This window comes from Canis lupus, chromosome 1 (assembly GCF_003254725.2).
Source record: "Canis lupus dingo isolate Sandy chromosome 1, ASM325472v2, whole genome shotgun sequence".
Lineage (NCBI taxonomy): Eukaryota > Metazoa > Chordata > Mammalia > Carnivora > Canidae > Canis > Canis lupus.
The window spans coordinates 103,929,542-103,949,066 of NC_064243.1; the positions used below are offsets into that span (position 1 = coordinate 103,929,542).

General features: G+C 39.3%; 1 protein-coding gene and 1 pseudogene across 1 annotated transcript in view; one reads left to right on the top strand and one right to left on the bottom strand.

Annotated features, from left to right (window-relative positions):
• LOC112643685 (zinc finger protein 91-like) overlaps positions 1–19,525 on the top strand; it is a 231,578-nt gene that overhangs the window by 56,679 nt on the left and 155,374 nt on the right.
• LOC118350900 (glyceraldehyde-3-phosphate dehydrogenase-like) lies at positions 18,894–19,479 on the bottom strand (annotated as a pseudogene).

The following is a 19,525-nucleotide window of genomic DNA, read 5'->3' on the forward strand; positions in this document are numbered from 1 at the left end:
TTCATAAGGCAGTGAGATGAAGAGCACATGTTTGGTAATTAGATGTTTGCCATGTCACAGGTGGGCCACACAAAAAAGATTTGTCCCTAGTACTAGCCTATATTCTGTGAAAGACTCCCCAATTTAGACTCTACTACATAGTTAAGGGAGGGTCAACATTTTTGCTTAAGCTGGGGTATTGATTACTTTTAGCCCAAAAGAATATTCATGCTAAAGTGTCCATCATAGGGGCAGCCTACCCTTGGTCCCTACAGAATGTAGCTTTAATGTAGTCTCTATGTAGACCTGTGTGTCATGTTACATAAACTCTCAGATAACCTTGGTTAAAACCTTATTTCTTCCATTTATTGGATGTTTGGCGAAATAGTCTCATAAAAGAAAAAAAATTGGTCTCAAATTATTTTGCTGGATTTTTTGTTTGCATTAACTTATAAAAGATTGTTATAATACTATCTGGTGATTGGTTAATATTTAAAAAGGATTAGTATTGCTATTCTTTGTATTCTGGTAGCACATGAAATTGCCATAAAATTGTTCTGCTGAAACTTATAACACTGGGGAAACCATTTTCTAGAGTTCTACAATGTTCTCTCTTCTCTATTGAGGACAATAGAGGATTGAAAATTAAAGAATCCAACACAACTCCTATTCCTATTTTTAAAATAAATGAGTCTTGTTTATTGTAAGTGACACCTATTCACCTTTTTGGAGCCAAGAAGGAGCCCTGGGATGTGAAGAGAAAGGAGCCTTACATCCAGGTAGGTGGGACTGAGTAAAGCAGATGACAGAGGGGAAGTACAAAAGTCAAGGAGGCGATCACACCTGAAGATGTGATTTGGGACGTACTTCTTGAAATAATTATCTTAAAATATATGTGAATTGTGGTATAATTCATACCAAAATGTTTATTTTATAGAGCAGTGAAACTCAGCATATTTTACAACAATCATGGTCTCTCTTTATATGTTCATTTTTGTTGCTTCTAAAGGATGAATTACAGCCTTGGCATTCTTTGTAAAAGTGGGAATATCTCTTAACAAATTTTCTAATGTCATTTAGAAGCTCATCCATAAAATTTTTATTAGATCATTTTATGATTGACTGTAGTGAATTTTCTGAGCACAATTTATGCCACATAACTTATGCCAGTGCTTCAAGTGCAAGCTTTTCTTGAGTACACAGTCTCAGTTTAAAATTATAGCTATATGGGAGGATCCTTTTGTACTAGCACACCTGTGTTTCATTCAGAATTATTGCACTTAAAATTAAAAAAAAAAAATTTATTTATTCGTGAGAGGCAGAGACATAGAGGGAGAAGCAGGCTTCTCGCAGGGAGCCTGATATAGGTAGGACTCAATCCCTGGACCGGGATCATGTCCTGAGCTGAAGGTAGACACTCAACCGAGCCACTCAGGCATCCTGCAATGAAAATTTCTCATTCTTGTATTGCAATTCAGTAAGAAAGCTTCATTTTTACTGATAGTTTCAACAGCATTAATGAATTGCGCTTTTGGTTTTTATATTTTATAGTTTTGGATAACAATTTTCAACTTAGGAGTTCAAAGACAATGTAGGGTTTAATTGAAATAGGAATCAGCCATATGTCAAATGCCAGTAAAATTATGTGTGTATTTGTTTGTATAAATATTACCCGTACAGTGTTGGTTCATGACTTACCTTGTTTGTTTCTTTTCTTTGTTAGTTGTCAGTGGTTGTTTTATACTGTCTGTTTATCCTGGGTGAACTGTCACATGGAATTAATGTCATCATCTATTTGTGAATAAATTCATATTCTCTTGAGAGAAAAACCTTTTTGAATTAAAAGTAATTCTTTTTTTTTTTTTAATTTATTTTTATTTTATGATAGTCACAGAGAGAGAGAGAGAGGCAGAGACACAGGCAGAGGGAGAAGCAGGCTCCATGCACCGGGAGCCCGATGTGGGGATTCGATCCCGGGTCTCCAGGATCGCGCCCTGGGCCAAAGGCAGGCGCCAAACCGCTGCGCCACCCAGGGATCCCGAATTAAAAGTAATTCTTAAAGCTTATCTCTCTGTTTCAGTTTTAGGTGTCATTATTCTTAATTGTGGTGAAAAATATGCCATGAAATTTACTATTTTAACCACTTTAAAGTGTTAAGTGTGTGAAATTATTGGAATACTGATTTCTAGAATTTTCTCATTCTGCAAAACTTAATATCTCTCAAGTAGCCACTTACACATTTGTCTATTCTAAGACCCTGGTACCTCTCTCTTTCTCTTTCTCTTTCTCTTTCTCTTTCTCTTTCTCTTTCTCTTTCTCTTTCTCTTTCTCTTTCTCTTCTTTCTCTTTCTCCTTCTCCTTCTCTTTCTCTTTCTCTTCTCTCTCTTTCTCTCTCTCTCTCTCTCTCTCTCTCTCTCTCTCTTCCTCCCTTCCTTCCTTCCTTCCTTCCTTCCTTCCTTCCTTCCTTCCTTCCCTCCCTCCCTCCCTCCCTCCCTCCTTCCTTCCTTCGGTTCACGACATATGAATCTCCCTGTGCAAATATGTCTTGCACATCCCATTTTGAATTGTTTTAGGTATTTACTGTCAATTGGTATGGCTAGATCATATGGTAAAATGATTTACAACTCTTTGAGGAACCTCCATTCTGTTTTCCATAATGATTACTTCATTTGCATTTCGTCTAGCAGTGCATAAGGGTTCCAGTCTTTCCTCATTCTCTCCAATACCCACAGGTTTTTAAAAATTCATGTTTAATAGTGGGAGCTGAACAGGTGAGAGGAGATGAGTCAGTCTTTGATATGTATTTCTCCAATGAATAGTGAGCTTGAGCATCTTTTTTTTTAAAGATTATTTATTTATTTATTTATTTATTTATTTATTTATTTATGAGAGACACACACAGAAAGAGAGAGGCAGAGACACAGGCAGAGGGAGAAACAGCCTCCATGAAGGGATCCTGATGTGGAACTCGATCCCGGGTCTCCAGGATCAGGCCCTGCACTGAAGGCAGCACTAAACTGCTGAGCCACCCGGGCTGCCCTTGAGCATCTTTCGTCTGCCTTGCCCATTTGTAATCTGTGTTGGATTGTGCCCATTGAAAACTTTGTCAAAAAAAAAAAAAGAAAAAGAAAAAGAAAACTTTGTCCTGTTCTTAGTCCTGCTAGTTGCTATTTGGTTGTTGCAAAAGTTCTTTCTATATTCTAGATGTTACAGCCTTATGATCTATAAACTCTGTAAAAAATTCCCATGCATTTTTCAGGTTGCCTTTTCACTCCACTGAGTGTTTCCTTAGAATTACTTTCTCTGTGGGTGCCTGGGTGGCTCAGTTGGTTAAACGTCTTAACATAGACGCCACACTATAACAGTGGCTCAGGTGTGATTTCAGTGTCCTGAAATTGAGCTCAGCTTCCAGCTATGCACTCAGCAGGGATCTACTTATCCCTCTCCCTCTGCCCCTTCCCTTGCTCATGCCTTCTCTCTCCTCTCTTTCTCTCTTAAATAAATAAATAAAATCTTTTAAAAAATGACTTTTTCTGATTTCCATATTTGAATATAGTTTCATTTCATTACTCTCAGGGTATTTACTGGTTATTTAATTTCATTTTGACCCATTGATTGTTCAATTGAACATGTTCAATTTCCAGATATTTGTGACATTTCCAATTTCCCATCTGCTATACTTTTATTCCATGGTGGTCAGAAATGATACTTATGACATTAAATTTCTTAAATTTGTTAAGATTTGTTTTGTAGACAATTTGTCTATACTGCAAATGTTCTCTGTGTGATTGAGAAGCTTGTATATTCTGCTCTTTTTGGTGGAGTGTTCTGTAAACGTCCATTGTATTTGATTGACAATAATGTTGTTCAAGTGCTCTCCTTCTCGAGTGTGGTCTCCTTCTCCTCCTTGAATGTGGTCTTTCTGTACAGTTAAATCAAGATATTAATCTCTGCTACTATCACTATGCTAATGATTTCTTGCTTTAATTCTGCCTTTTGTGCTTCGCATATATGGGGTCTCTGTTGTTAGGTGCACACATAATTGTTATAGTATCTGGGTAATTTCATGTATTTATGTATACATATACACTGGTTTTCTGTTTTGAAACTATGAACTTCATACGTATTTGTATAATACTAGTACAGCTATCTATGCCCTCTTTTGGTTTCCATTTGCATGAAATGTGCATTTACATACTTTTACTTGCAACTTACATATGTCCTTAGATTTAAAGTGACTCTCAAATAGACAGGAAATTGTTGCATCTTCTGTTTTATTCATTCAGCCAATTTATGTCTTTTAATGAGGGGAGTTTAAATTTACTTATCAGGGCAGCCCCGGTGGCTCAGCGGTTTAGCGCGGCCTTCAGCCCAGGGTGTGATCCTAGAGACTCGGGATCGAGTCCCAGTCCCACGTCAGGCTCCCTGCATGGAGCCTGCTTCTCCCTCTGCCTGTGTCTCTGCCTCTCTCTCTCTCTCTCTCTCTTTCTGTGTCTCTCTTGAATAAATAAATGAAATCTTTTTAAAAAAATAAATTTACTGGGATCCCTGGGTGGCGCAGCAGTTTAGCGCCTGCCTTTGGCCCAGGGCGCGATCCTGGAGACCCGGGATCGAATCCCACGTCGGGCTCCCGGTGCATGGAGCCTGCTTCTCCCTCTGCCTGTGTCTCTGCCTCTCTCTCTCTCTCTCTCTGACTATCATAAATAAATAAAAATTAAAAAAAATTAAAAAAAAATTTAGTCATCAAAGTAAAGTATTATTAAGGGAAGTACTACTGCAGCTGTTTTTTCATAGTTTTCTGTTCTTCTTGTGGTTGTTTTATCCCTCTTTCCCTCTTTTTATGTGTTTCATTATATTTGTGTGATGTGACACAACTGTAATGACATACTTTGATACCGTTCTCACTTCCTTTTTATGTCTTCTGTAGTTCCCCCCCCCCCCCCCCCCCCCCCCCCCCCCGTTAGCATGGGGATTACTTAAAACCTTTCAATGCTGATGGCCCGGGTGGCTCAGCAGTTTAGCGCCGCCTTCCGCCCAGGGCATGATCCTGGAGACCCAGGATCGAGTCCCATGTTGGGCTCCCTGTGTGGAGCCTGCTTCTCCCTTTGCCTGTGTCTCTGCCTCTCTGTGTCTCTCATTAATAAATAAATAAAATATTAAAAAAAAATAGAAACCTCAATGCTGGGGAGCCTGTGTGGCTCAGTTGGTTAAGCATGTGCCTTCAGCTCAGGTCATGATCCCAAGATCCTGGGATCAAGCCCCTTGTTGGTCTTGGGCTCCCTGCTCAGCGGGGAGTCTGCTTCTCCCTTTCTCCAGGCTTGTGTTCTCTTAGGCTCACTCTGTCTCTCAAATAAAAAGATAAAATCTAAACAACAATAAAACCTTCTCAAAGTTGTAACAAGCCATTTTAACCTAATATTGTCAAGAGCATACTCAACTCTACTACATATCCATACCTGTACACACTGTATGTCACTGATAACCCTATATTTAATAATTTTGTCTTTTATGTTGTGTACTTTATAATTTCAATGCATCATTTTTATTTTGTTTTTTTAGAAAGAGAGAAATAGCCAGAGCATGTGTGAGTGGCGGAAGGGAGAGATGGAGAGGGAGAGAGAGAATCTTAAGTAGGTCCTATACCTCAAGGTAGGGCTCGATCTGATGACCATGGGATCTTGACCTGATCCAAAATTAACCAGGTGCCCCTATGTTTTTATTCTTTAAAATAATTATGTTCAATAAGAATATAGCAATCTGTGGTACTTCATCATAATATTTTAGGTTTCCATATTTGTATAAACATTTACATTTATCGGAGAGCTTTATATTTTCATGTGGTTTGAGTTACTGTTTAGAATCTTTCTGTTTTAACCAGAAAGACTTTCTTTAAAGTTTCTTGTAGGATAGGCCTAATAGTACACTTCTAGGGGATTTTACTTGGGAATGTCTTTATTTTTCCCATTTTTGTTTTAAGATTTTATTTATTTATTCATGAGAGACAGAGAGAGAGAGAGAGAGGCAGAGACACAGGCAGAGAGAGATACAGGCTCCATACACGGAGCCTGGGTTTCCAGGATCAGGCCCTGAGCTGAAGGCGGTGCTAAACTGCTGAGCCACCAGGCTGCCCCTCTTTTTTTTTTTTTTTTTGTTTTGTTTTTTTCTTCTTAAGATTTTATTTATTTATTCATGAGAGGCAGAGACATAGGTAGAGGGAGAAGCAGTCTCCATGCAGGGAACCCAGTGTGGGACTTGATCCTGGTACCCCGGGATCATGCCCAGAGCTGAAGGCAAATGCTCAACTGCTGAGCCACCCAGATGTTCCTAGGTTTCCATTTCTGAAGGACATTTATTCCAGATACAATGTTTCTGGTTGATTTTTTTTTTTTTTTTCCAGTAAAGATAGCCCCTGCATTTCTTTGTGTGAAGTTCTGCTGAAAGACCATTTATATTCTTAGAGGAGGTCTTTTACACAGGAGGAATTACTTTTTTCATGCTACTTCAAAGCTGTGTTCATTTGTGATTTTTGGTAAATTGATTATAATGTATTGATGTGTTTATTTCTTGACATCTATCCTCCTCAGAATTCACTGAGCTTCTTGAACATGTCTTCATAAGTCCTTTAGACCCGGTCCTTTTTCATGTATTTTTTGCTCTCCTCAGTGGATAATTTAAAATGAGGAAGCTTTAGCTTGTCTAGGTCTTCCTTCTGCTTGATCAAGTCAGTTGCTGACCCTTTAGAGTACTTTAAAATACACTTTGTATTTTTCAGCTCCTAATTTCTGTTCAATTGTTTTTTATACTTTCTGTCTCTTGGGATTTTTATTTTGATCATACATACTTTATTGGATATCATTTAGTTACCTGTTTTCTCTTGCTTCAGGTATATCTTTATGTTAGTTTGTATCCTTTGTCAGGTAATTTATAGTTCTTTATTAATTTAGGGCCAGTTTTGGAATTTTCTTTTGTTCCTCTAATTGGAACACATTTTTCTGTTCACTCATATGCCTTGTGATCTTTTGGTGATGTTTGGGAATTTGAAAACCAGTCCTGAACTCAGGATTTATGCACTTGCTTTTATGGAGAACACAAATAACAGCTATCTGTGCTATAATTGTGGGGTCTATCAAACATTCTTAGGGGTGTGTTATGTGTGAGTATTTCTACTTTCACAGTTAAATTATTGCTGCTTGTTTCGTGTTAATTGAGGAATACTCAAATAGCACTAATGATATATTCTTCTCAATGTTCTTCACCCCTGCAGTCTCTAGTTTTTGAGCAAGTACTTACCTCTTCTGTGAGTCATCACCACAATGCGTCAAGTAGGTGTTCCCATTCCCTCAGCCCTTCATGTCATGCATCAAAGAAAGAAGTCCCCAGGAAGATCAAAGAAGCCAAATTACTGCCCACAAAGTTCCCTCATATCTTTCTCTCCTGAGCAGAGTCAAGTTTTCTCACTGTCTTACCACGGAGTGACAGATAGGATGAGCAACTATTGTGGGCAAGGTAACAAACTTTCCTTCTTTGTTCAGTCTGGCTCTTCTTCATTTGTGTTTACATGAGGGTACTGTGTTCTCCCACCTGGAGCACTCAAAAAGGCAATTTGGATAGTTTGTGTTTTCATGGAGCAGCTTCCTCTTTCTGTATCATCCCAATGTCCTATGATGGATATTAATTTTGTACATTAGCATTTTATAGTATATACATGCAGGTGTAGCATGTGGGATAATTTATGTGGTATGTCTTCTCATGACATGAGATTTTTCACAAAAACAGGCAGAAAAGATTGATTTCATAACATGCTATTGAGAAGGTATGGAAATGGTGGTTTTGAAATCACAATTAATGAAAGACTGAGAAGTGGGCAACCTGGGTGGTTCAGTGGTTTAGCACCGCCTTTGGCCCAGGGAGTGATCCTGGAGACCTGGAATCGAGTCCCGCATCCAGTTCCCTGCGTGGGGCTTGCTTCTCCCTCTGCCTGTGTCTCTGCCTCTCTTTGTTTCTCATGAATTAAAAAAAAAAAAAAAAAAAAAAAAAGACTGAGAAGGTGATAGCAGGAAGTAAAGTGCAGAAAGTATGTTAATTATGGATGTAAACAAACTGGGACGATTACCCTTCATTAAATCCAAGTCTTAAGTATAATGAATTTCAGAATTCCTTTCCTGAGGGTTCATGATTCTTCTACTGAGAAATAATCTCTACTGTTCCAGAGTCCCTAATTTTTTTTTAAATTTTTTATTTATTTATGATAGTCACACAGAGAGAGAGAGAGAGAGAGAGAGAGAGAGAGGCGGAGACATGGGCAGAGGGAGAAGCAGGCTCCATCCCGGGAGCCTGACGGATTCGATCCCGGGTCTCCAAGATCACGCCCTGGTCCAAAGGCAGGCGCTAAACTGCTGCGCCACCCAGGGATCCCCAGAGTCCCTAATTTTAATAAATATTAGAGTGTCTTTATTCAATCATCACCTTTCAATAAGTTACCACATAACATAATTTGGAGCAACATTTTATGTGTAATGAACTTTGGATGGCATTTTGTTGAAGACTTGATCTTCAGTATTATGGAGTTATAATGGAGAGAGAACTTATAAATATGAAAAATCTGGAAATAAAAATTAACAAGGGTAAATCGTAATAAACTTTAAAAACCAGTTTCCAGGGATGCCTGGGTGGCTCAATGGTCATGGATTGAGTTCCATATCAGGCTTCCCACAGGGAGCCTGCTTTTCCTCAGCCTATGTCTTTGCCTCTCTTTACGTCTCTCATGAATAAATAAAATCTTAAGGAAAAAAAAATTTTGAAGAACTAGTTTCCAGATACCATTATAAAAGAAACACATGGCTCAGTGGTTGAGTGTCTGACTTAAGCTCAAAAAAACGTTGGAAAGTTTTATCAAAGCTTTATTGACCTTTTTATATTTCATTGTATCCTTCCTTTTTTTTTTTTTAAGATTTTATTTCTTTATTCATCAGAGAGAGAGAGAGAGGCAGAGACACAGGCAGAGGGAGAAGCAGGCTCCAGGCAGGGACCCCGACATGGGACTCGATCCCGGGATTCCACGATCACGCCCTGGGCCGAAGGCAGGTGCTAAACAGCTGAGCCACCCGAGCTGCCCTCATTGTATCCTTCCTGAAGAGATTTACCAATGTAGTTAATATGTCAAAGATTTAAAGCAGTCTTCAAAACTCACTCAACCCCAGAAACTTCATACTGAGAAGAAACCTTACCATATGTAAGGAATATGGGAAAGCCTTTACCCAGCATTCAAGCCTTCCTGGATATCAGAGAATACCTCTTGGGGATATACCTTAACAATGAAAAAAATGTGGCAAAGCCCTTTACCAGCACACAGGTCTTTCTAATAAACTCAGAGAATATGTGCTGGGATGAAGTCTTACAAATGTAAACAAAATTTCACAAAAATTTGTGAAGCTTTTGAGCATTGCTCAAAACTTCGTTTATATCAGAGTATACGTATCTAGGAGAAACCCAGCCCCTGCAGTGTTCCAGAGTGAACTGTACTTCTGAATACAATGGGATTGCATCACAAATACTCCCTCTTCCCAGTAGCATTAAGCCTCAAATGATTTGAGATTATTTTTCCCAAACTTATATGTTGCATATTTTCATCCTTTTTATAACTATTAGGACATTATGATGGTTATATTGTACATGACATAGAAGTATTGTGCCTGGTTGGTAGTTAAGTCTTCAACTGTTTGTTTCAGCTCAGGTCCTGACTCAGGTTCCCGAGATCAAGCCCCATGTCACAGTCTGCACTTAGTGCCAAGTCTGCTTGAGATTCTCTCTCTCTCTCTCCTTCAGTCTGCCCTTCCTGCTTGTGGTCTCTCTCTTTCAAATAAATAATGAAATGAATATTTAAAAATATATTAAAAATGTAGCTTTCCTGCTTTTGGTACTGCTGGAATACCTTGGACTCTGATATCACCAGGCTGCCTGCAGGTGGTATGAACTGATACTAGCTTCTGCTAGCAAATGCATTAAATAACAGCCCTCAAAGCCACAGGCTAGTGTAAATTGCTGATGTGAACAACAGTTGCCATTCCACAGTATATTTCACTTGTACACCCTGTCCAGAGGACCCCCCACAGAGGTTACCATACTCCATTCATTTTGGTTTGACTTGTGCATTCTATAACTTGACTCTAGAACTGCAAGGCTCTCCAACCATGGACCCTAATAAAGGCATCTGCCCCAGTTCTGCCACACAGCCTGCCCTCCTTGAATTCATCTTGTACTTTTCAAGACCTATTGTGTACATCCTCTAGGATCTATGAGTGATGAACTTGTGTATTTCAGTTTCCTCGGTGTTTTTCTATTGAACCTTGGCTTACTACACAATTCCCCGGGGCTCTACTTAAAAAATGCTAATGTAGGGAAGCATTGGTGGTGGTGAGTGGCTGCCTTTGGCTCAGGGGGTGATCCTGGAGATCCAGGATTGAGTCTCACATTGGGCTTCCTGCTTGGAGCCTGCTTCTCCCTCTGCCTATGTCTCTGCCTCTCTCTCTTTCTCTCTGTGTGTGTCTCTCGTGAATAATTAAATAAAATCTTAAAATGCTAATGTAACAAAGTCACTAGTAATATAGGCGATACCTGCAGAATTGTAAATTACTATTTATAAAGTTTTATTCTATAATATTCTTTGTCTTTTTTCTGCGTGTACTGAACAAAAGATTCCCATGGTTTTGGTATGCATGGAATGCAAATTATAAATAAACAAAGCTTAAGATATAATTTAGCTGTAAGAGAACTAGGAAAAAGTTTGTGTGTGTGTGTACCAAATTTTAACTTAGTATTCTGCAGTTGACCAGAAACCTTACTGAAAGCATAAACAGTTTGATTAACATAAATTTGTAATATTGGAAACTACAACTGTCATCAGAAACAGGAGGGGTTGTTGAATACTCATAATCTGTATTTTGACCAAGGATCGTATGGTGATTTTCCAGTAGTTTGTTTAGACTATGTTTGAACTTAACTATTAAACTGAATTTTTTTCTTATGTGTTAACACTGATGTGTACTGAAGAAATGTTATTCTTGCACTATCTCTAACCTACTCCACATTAAACAAAGTTGTAGGTTAAGAGACTATAGGGACCCCTGGGTGGCTCAGTGGTTTAGCATCTGTCTTTGTCTCACGGGATCCAGCCAGTCCCACATCGAGCTCCCTGTGGGAAGCCTGCTTCTCCCTCTGTCTGTGTCTCTGCCTCTCTACCTGTGTCTCTCATGAATAAAAAATCTTAAAAATACTAAAATAAATAAAAATAAAGAGACTGAAACTACAAAGTATTGTTGAATCTTGAACAGCATGGGATTGAACTGTGCATGTCCACCTACATTTATGTATTTTTTATAGTACATTACTGTAAGTGTATTTTCTTTTTATTTTTTAAAATATTTAATTTATTCACAAGAGACAGGCAAAGGGAGAAGCAAGCTCCCTGCGGGGTGCCGGATGTGAGACTCAGGATCATGCCCTAAGCAGAAAGCAGACGTTTAACCACTGAGCCACCCAGGCATCCTGAGGCAGTGTAAATCTGATAGGACTCAGGGAATTTGTTTTAGAACCACTCCTTTTTTAGTCAGGGAAGGCCAACCTCTTCTAGGAGCTTTTCTCTTCATCTCACTGACCAGAACGTTGTCAGAGACCACTCTAAGTAACAACATACCTATAACCCAGGTAGACGTGTAAGTTTGTTGGGAATGGCCAGTGTTAACCTGAATGGTTTGAAGACATTTGACACAAAGGACATTATGCTTTGCACTAGAATTAGATGCTATGAAAAGGCCCTGAAATTTAGAGTGTGCCTACTCAGATTTACAAGAATTTTATCATATATGGAAACTAAGTGCTAATTCTTTATAGCTGGGCATGAAGAGCTTTTTAAGTCTGCATTTATTTATGCTCTCATAGTAAAAATCATTAAATGCAGATTCGAGGTGAGGATTCTATATTCAAATCCATTATAAATTATCATATCTTGTCTGGCTGTATGTGTTTCATATCTTGTTTGATGAAATATTTGAATACATTCCAATTCACTCTAAATTGGATTATTTTGATGAAAGAATGTGATGGGAAGTCTATTTATGGGTGATGCCAGGAAGCTGGGGATGGAGGACATTAAGGGAAGTGACATATTGGAAGAGGAGGAAGCCAAGACTGTTATGGTCCTATTTATGAATATGGAAAATGTGTATGTTGTAGGTGTGTGATATAAGTAACATCACCACAGAGAATATCTGAATGACTATTTGCATAATTTGGGGATGATCTGTGACTTAGTAACTACAGAGGCTATCAATTTATCTTGCATCAGAACCACCTGGTATACTTGTAAAATCTCACATTTCTAGGCATCATCCCATGTTATCATTTCAATAGTTCTGGGCTAGTCTGTAGCCCCTCTGTTTCCTGTTCTCAAAATTCTCAGGTGATGCCACTGGGCCTGTTTTGGGAACCTGCTTTGAAAATGAATATCTATGAATATCTATGGGCATCCTTATGGTTGACATGTTCAATGAAGATATTAGCCCAAATGAAGTTATTAGCCCATGAAAAATGCAGACAATGCATAAAGGACTATGAATTGTTTTAAGTGGACTGTGGTCCTGGTTCTCCAGATGTGAAATTGCACTCATGCTGTGCTTCGGTTTTAACCCTGGAAGGTGGACCTGTGTACCTGGTCCTCAGTAGTCAATTAAATACCCCTTCAGGCTTTATGTGTGTGTCCAGGACTGGACCTTATACTCTTAAGTCTTTAGACCTTAGAGGCTGTTCTGTGTAGAGACTTCTAGATGAAGCATTGATTGTCAAACATAGGAGAGAATCCAAGAACAGTTCTTTTTCTGGAAGGTCATTGGAATTCCTCCTGTTGCTGCAGGTTCCCAGGTACCTCGGTACCTGACTCTACCAATTCTGACTCTACCAATATTTAGATGATCGTTAATCCTTTTTTTAAAAAAATAAATATTTTGGTCAGTTATAAAAACAAAACAAAACCTGTTGTTTCTTTTCTATGAAGGATAAAACCAGTTCTTACCTAATGTGTTTCTCTGCTCTGTATCCCTCTTACTATGCGGAGCACTTTACTTCTGATGCTTCTGGTCACAAGTATGGGTTGGGGGTGCTTTCCCCTCCAAAAATAGCAAGTCTCCAATACCACCTGGATGTCTTATAATTTATTTTATTGTGAACACTATTTACCCAGAGATATTTTCAGATACCACAGATATGGGTTAAATCCCACAAGACTGGCCTCTCCCTCTGTTGCTCACTACCTTACATATTTTTAGACACTTCACAAGCTCATTCTGTTACCCATATTTGTGAATGATTAGGTATAGTTTAGAGATTCTAATAATGTCTTCTTTGGATTCAATTAGTTTGCTAGAATGGCTTGCAAACCTTGGGGAAACACTTATGTTTACTAGCTTATTAGAGGCTATCACAGAAGTGCCTGGGTGACACAGTTGGTTAAGCCTCTGAATCTTAGTTTCAGCTCAGATTGTGATCGCAGGTTCCTGAGATTGAGCCTTTATGGGGCTCTGCATTCAGCACAGTCTGCTTGAGTTTTTCTCTCCTCCCTCTTCCTCTTCCCATCATGTGCTTGCTTACACTCTCAATCTCTCGCTCTCAAATAAATAAATAAATAAATAAATAAATAAATAAATAAATATTAAAAGTAAAAAAATAAAGGCTATGATAAAGTATACAGATGAACAGCCAGATGAAGAAATACATAGTATGAATTCTGGGAAGGTCCCATGATTGGGAGTTTTTGTCCCCATGGTGTTCTCGTGTGTCATCTTCCCTGTGTGGATGTGTTCACCAGCCTGGAATCTCTCCCAACTCTATACTACTGGGATTTTATGGAGCCTTCATGTACACATGAGTAGTCCTAACCCCAATTGCAGCCCTTCTCCTTTCTCTGGATTAAGGAGGGTGGGGAGATGAAGCTGAATGTTCTAAGCTTCGGATTATGGCTTGGTCTTTCTGGTGGCCAGTCCCCATCCAGAAGCCTTCCCCCTCCCAGAGTCACTTCTTTAAAACAAAAATTTGCTTCTGCTGTAAGTTTTTGGAGCTTTCTGCCAAATATATATGTATTCTATTATTTGACATCAGTAAGAAAGTAATAATATTAGTCCAAATGCATAAAATTATGAACATTAAAATAATGACTATAAAGCATTAATAACTGGAATGTACATTGTAATCACTATACGATGACTTTAGACTTTGATGAATATTGTAGATGTCATTTTTCATGAAAAAAAAAACCAGTCCATAACTCCTGTTTTCATGCTATTTGCTCTATTTTTGAATTAACTATTGAACCATGGAAAATGGCAGCTGAGTATTTCACACTGGGTATGATCTTCCTGGTCCAGATTTTCCCTGGAAATCTACTGGAGTTCTACATCTTATGTCATCATTATTTCCCGTTACTGCAGTGGAACTAAGGGCGTGTTTGAGAAGTTTTCCTCAGTCATCTGAATGTACTCAAGTGTTGGTTATTCCTTGTAGTGTTATCTCAGACACCTTGGTAGCTTTTGGCTTGAAACATCATCTCAAAAAAAAAAAAAAAAAAAAAACATCATCTCCATGATTTTGGATGCAGACTCATTTTCTAGTTTCACAGAGAGTCCAGAATTGTGTCCATTGGCAATTCTGGCCCCTTAAGTGTCTTCCAGGCCATCATCATCAGTTCTAGGATCTCCAGGTGACAGGCAAAGCATTAAGTTATGGTTCCACATTCCATTAGTCTTTCCAGTATCCTCTGCTGGATCCTACAGGAGCTGTAAATATCACAGTTGCTATGTATGTGTGTGACAAGATCAATAAATACATCACAAACACTGTAAATATTGGAACCTCTTCTGCTGTATTTTGTGGTAAACACATAGATTTGCTGTGTATGCAGCATCCAGAGGTACCCCAGATGTTTTGTGTGTAGGACTTATTCTGGTTGTCATTCTGTGCACTTACAAGCAGTGGGGGGCCAACACCTTCATAGGAACAGTATCTCACCTAGATCTTCCCTTGAGATAACAGCTACTAACTCAAACATTCTTGTCCTAGGGAGCACCTTTGTAACTTTTTATACCCTCTCTGCCATCATTGTAATTATTCTCTTTCATTAGACTACCTGGTAGCAAGTGAACAACTTGGCCTTTATCATTTATGTTTCCCATCTGTCAGCCCCTTTATTCTCTTGGGTGATGACCACTGTGTCCTAGGTCCTTCTATCCTGGAGGAATTACAGAACTTCCTCATCTCATGAGAAAAATGTAGTCTGTTTTTCTCCATATCAGTCATTTATATGTTCACACCTCACAGAGTGTTATGTACAATTACAGGTCAGCCACATTGTAGGTAAAATTGTGAATAACATAGGGAATCTATTTCAGTAATTATAAATTATAGCTGTACAATGAATCCTTTTCTAATTATCCACAGAATTATGTTGTGTTAATGGTCCCAGTAGATAAGGTCAGAGTCCAATCAGTAATGAAACAGTTTCTCCTAAAGTAGAGATATACAAGTTACACTTGAATGTATATCTTTCAATATAAGATATATTTCTCTAATATATACCTGGGCGTGCGGTTTTGAAGACCGTTACACAAAGATTATTAACATTTTTGATGGTCCTTCAACAAACTGGCACTCCTGTTGGTCAGTGCCAAATCTCTACATCAAGCACAAGTGGAGCTTTCATGTACACATGAGTAGCTTCAAGCACAAGTGTTAAAACCTGCCACACTAGGTCCTGCCCTCATGCAACCTCAGGAGGGGAGAAAATCCGTTAGCAGTTCATGGTTAAGACCCACAAGATCCCTAGAATCATGAACAAAACTACAGCTATCTTTAATATATGCTTAACTGAAATAGAGGCTTCTTACTCAAATGCCCTGCTTAGGGACAAGAATCATCACACCTGCGTCAGAGGATACTGCTCCACCAGGACAGGTCTGTGCCCTATGTGATGGTCCAGACTAAGATAAGGTTTCCACTACCTACATCCCTATGGGAGCATCAGGTCAGTCTCACTGGGACACACTCTCCAATATCAGGGACTCTGGGATATATGGGGATGTCCTGTGTAAACTGTAGAATTTGAATCTGTTTCCATCTCAGAAGTAGAAGTGAGTCATCCAGGATCTTCTCCTACTTCCATAGAAGTCTCTTGTGGTACCCAGATGAAAGTCCCTTTGTTCCTCACTGTACTAAAGAACACTGAGCAAGTGTAGAGATGCAAACAGATAGAAACTGATTATTTCCATGGCAATTGGTTATTAGAAAAACAGACGAAGAATCATGATCCATAATATCTAGAAATTTTTAGGTTAGAACCAATGGATACATGGTTGAATTCAGGATTGTGGAGTCAATTTGAGGAAGAGGTGGTACACATGGGATTTTGTTTCAGTGTACCACCTCACCAGAACGTGAGTTCTGGTGTCACCTGCGATGAGTCCTCCCTGGACCAAAGACTTTTTAGTAGCTGTAGCATTTATTTTGCATTCTTGTTAAAATTAAAAAGTTTTCGGGACGATTGGGTGGTTCAGTGGTTGAGTGTCTGCCTTTGGCTCAGGGCATGATTCCAGAACCCTGGGATCGAGTCCCGTGTCAGGCTCCCTACATGGAGCCTGCTTCTCCCTCTGCCTATGTCTCTTCCTCTCTCTCTCTCTCTCTCTCTCATGAATAAATAAATCTTAAAAAAAAAAAAGTTTTCTAATTGTCCTAGAAAATGTCAAGCATTTATGTTAACTTGCTTTTTCTTTTATTTTCTAAACTAGGAAAGAGACAAAATTGATTAAAATAATGTGAACTCAGTGTATTGAATTTCTTTGAGCAGGCTTAGGAATGACAGAGCTGGAAGTAGAGTCAGGGATATCAGGGCCTACAACCAGCTTCCTCCCTAGGCCAAACCAGATCCACCCCCCTTCTGAGGCTGTGTGCAGCTCTGGCCTGGCCTGGCTCTGGATCTCCTCCACTCTCAGGACAGATTAGAGGAGATCCGATTCTGAGTGGCTCTTCCTTTCATCTCTCCAGGGCTGGTGCTCACAATTACCAAAACCCAGAATCCAATGAATGGGCAAAGGACCCTATATTTTCGTGCCTTCATTTCTGTTTTTTTTTTTTTTTCATTTCTGTTTTTATCATTACGTTGTGTGCTTCACCAGCCTTCCACCCAGAATCCTGTTTTCTATTCCTGCAGATTCAATAGTTCAGTAGTTGTTAAGTAACAAAACATAAATATATGTATACGTTATGACGTGATTAAAACAATCTAGCTAATTAACATGCCCATGCCCTCATAGTGTTAGAAGTTTTTATTTCTGATTTTTAAATTAATTTTTGTTGAGAACATTGACGATATACTCTCTTAGCAAATATCAAGTGTAATAGACCTAGAATAATGTGCAGTCACCACGCTGTACTTCAGATCTCCAGAATTTATTCCTCCTTCATAAATGAGATTTTGCACCATTTGACCAACGCCTCCCACTTTGCACTCTGCCATGTCCTAGCATCACAATTCTATTCTGCTTTTAGAAGCTCAACTTTATTAGACTAGAGATAAAATTGAGATAAAACAGTATTTGCAATTTTGTGTGGCTTATTCCATTTATCCTCCAGGCTCATCAACTTTGTCCAAAATGGACTAATGTCTTCTTTCTTCCGTTTCTTCTTTTTGAAAGACTGAATGGTGCACATATATGTATTATATTCTATGATATATGTATTTTATATCTTGATATTACATAATCCATATATGTCATATTTTCCTTAACCACTCCTCATAGAAAGCAGGAAAACAACAGGAAGATGACACTCCCTGTTTGCTAAAATAACTAAATTTAAGAAAAAAAGAAAATTTTAGGAACACCTGGGTGGCTCAGTGGTTGAGCATCTGCCTTAGGCTCAGGGAGTGATCCCAGTCCAGGGATCCAGTCCCACATCGGGCTCCCTGTGAGGAGCCTGCTTCTCTCTGCCTATGTCTCTGCCTCTCTCTGTGTCTCTCATGAATAAATAAATAAAATGTTTTAAAAAATTTTATTAACACTAATGTGTAGGAATTAAAATAGTCCTACATTGCTGATGAGTATGAATAAAGTATAGGAAAACTGGCATTTACTTTATAAAGTGAAACATTTTCTATCCTGTTAAAAAAATGTAAACAAAAGAATGAAAACTCTAATCTCTTCCTTTCTGTATTTTTCCATTCATCCATATTGCACTCCTATAGTTTACAAACATTTTGGGGAGGGGGCTGTACGGTACAGTATACTTTATCCATGGTACATGATAAAGTAGAGTTCCCTCAGCCCCTCTTCTTCTTCAGTGGGTCTGGGATGGTAACTGGGAGTCAGAAGATTCTCTGTGTTGGGGGATGACTCAGTGCAAGGACTCCCCAGCAGCTGAGGGCTTCTCTCTTCCTCTTGCTCTTTTTCAGGTTGGTGGTCCAGGGGGTTCTTAGTCCTTGGAGGCCATACAGACCATAAGGTTTGGCTACAGGTGCTGTAGCCAAATTCATTGTTATACCATGAAATGAGCTTGACAGGGTGGTCATTGAGAGCAATGCCAACCCCAGCATTGAAGGTAGAAGAGTGGGTGTCCCTGTGAAAGTCTCAGGAGACAAGTTGGTCCTCAGTGTAGCTGGGAATGCCCTTGAGCTGGCCATCTGATGTCTGCTTCACTACCTTCTTGATGTCATCATATTTGGAAGCTTTCTCCAGGCAGCAGGTCAGATCCATGACTGAACATTGGGGTTGGAGGACACAGAAGGCCATGCCAATGAACTTTCCACTCAGCCTCAGCTCAGGGATGTCCTTGCACTGCTGGTAGAAGTAGGAGTAATGTACTGGGCAAACCCTCAGCCATCATATCAGTTTCCCTAAGAAGTCATCCATGGTCATCTGAGTAGCAGTGATGGCATACATAGCCTGTGGTCATGAGTCCCTCCATGATGCCAGAGTTTTCATGGATGACCTTGGCCAGAGGGTCCAAACAGCTTGTGGTACAGGAGACATTGCTGAGAATCTTGAGGGAGTTGTCATATTTCTCATGTTTCATGCCTGTCACACGTGAGGGCATCAGCAGAAGGGGCAGAGATGAAGACCCACTTTGGCTCACCATTCATGTATGCCCCAGCCATCTCCATGATGATGAACACCCCAGTGGATTCTACAACATGCTTAGTAGCAGCATCACCCAATTTGATATTGGTGGAATCACACTACTGGAAGATGGAGATGGGGTTTCCATTGATAATAAGTTTCTCATTCTCAGCCTTGACTATGCTATGAAATTGGCCATGGATGGAATCATACTGAAACATGTAGACTATGTAGTTGAGGTCAATAAATGGGTTATTGGTGGCCACAATATCCATTTTGCCAGAGTTAAAAGCAGCCCTAGTGACCAGGTGCTCAATTGGTCAAATCTGTTTACTCCACCCTTCACCATTGTGTCTTGGGGGCACAGCTGGCACTACCAGAAGACATGGCTGTCT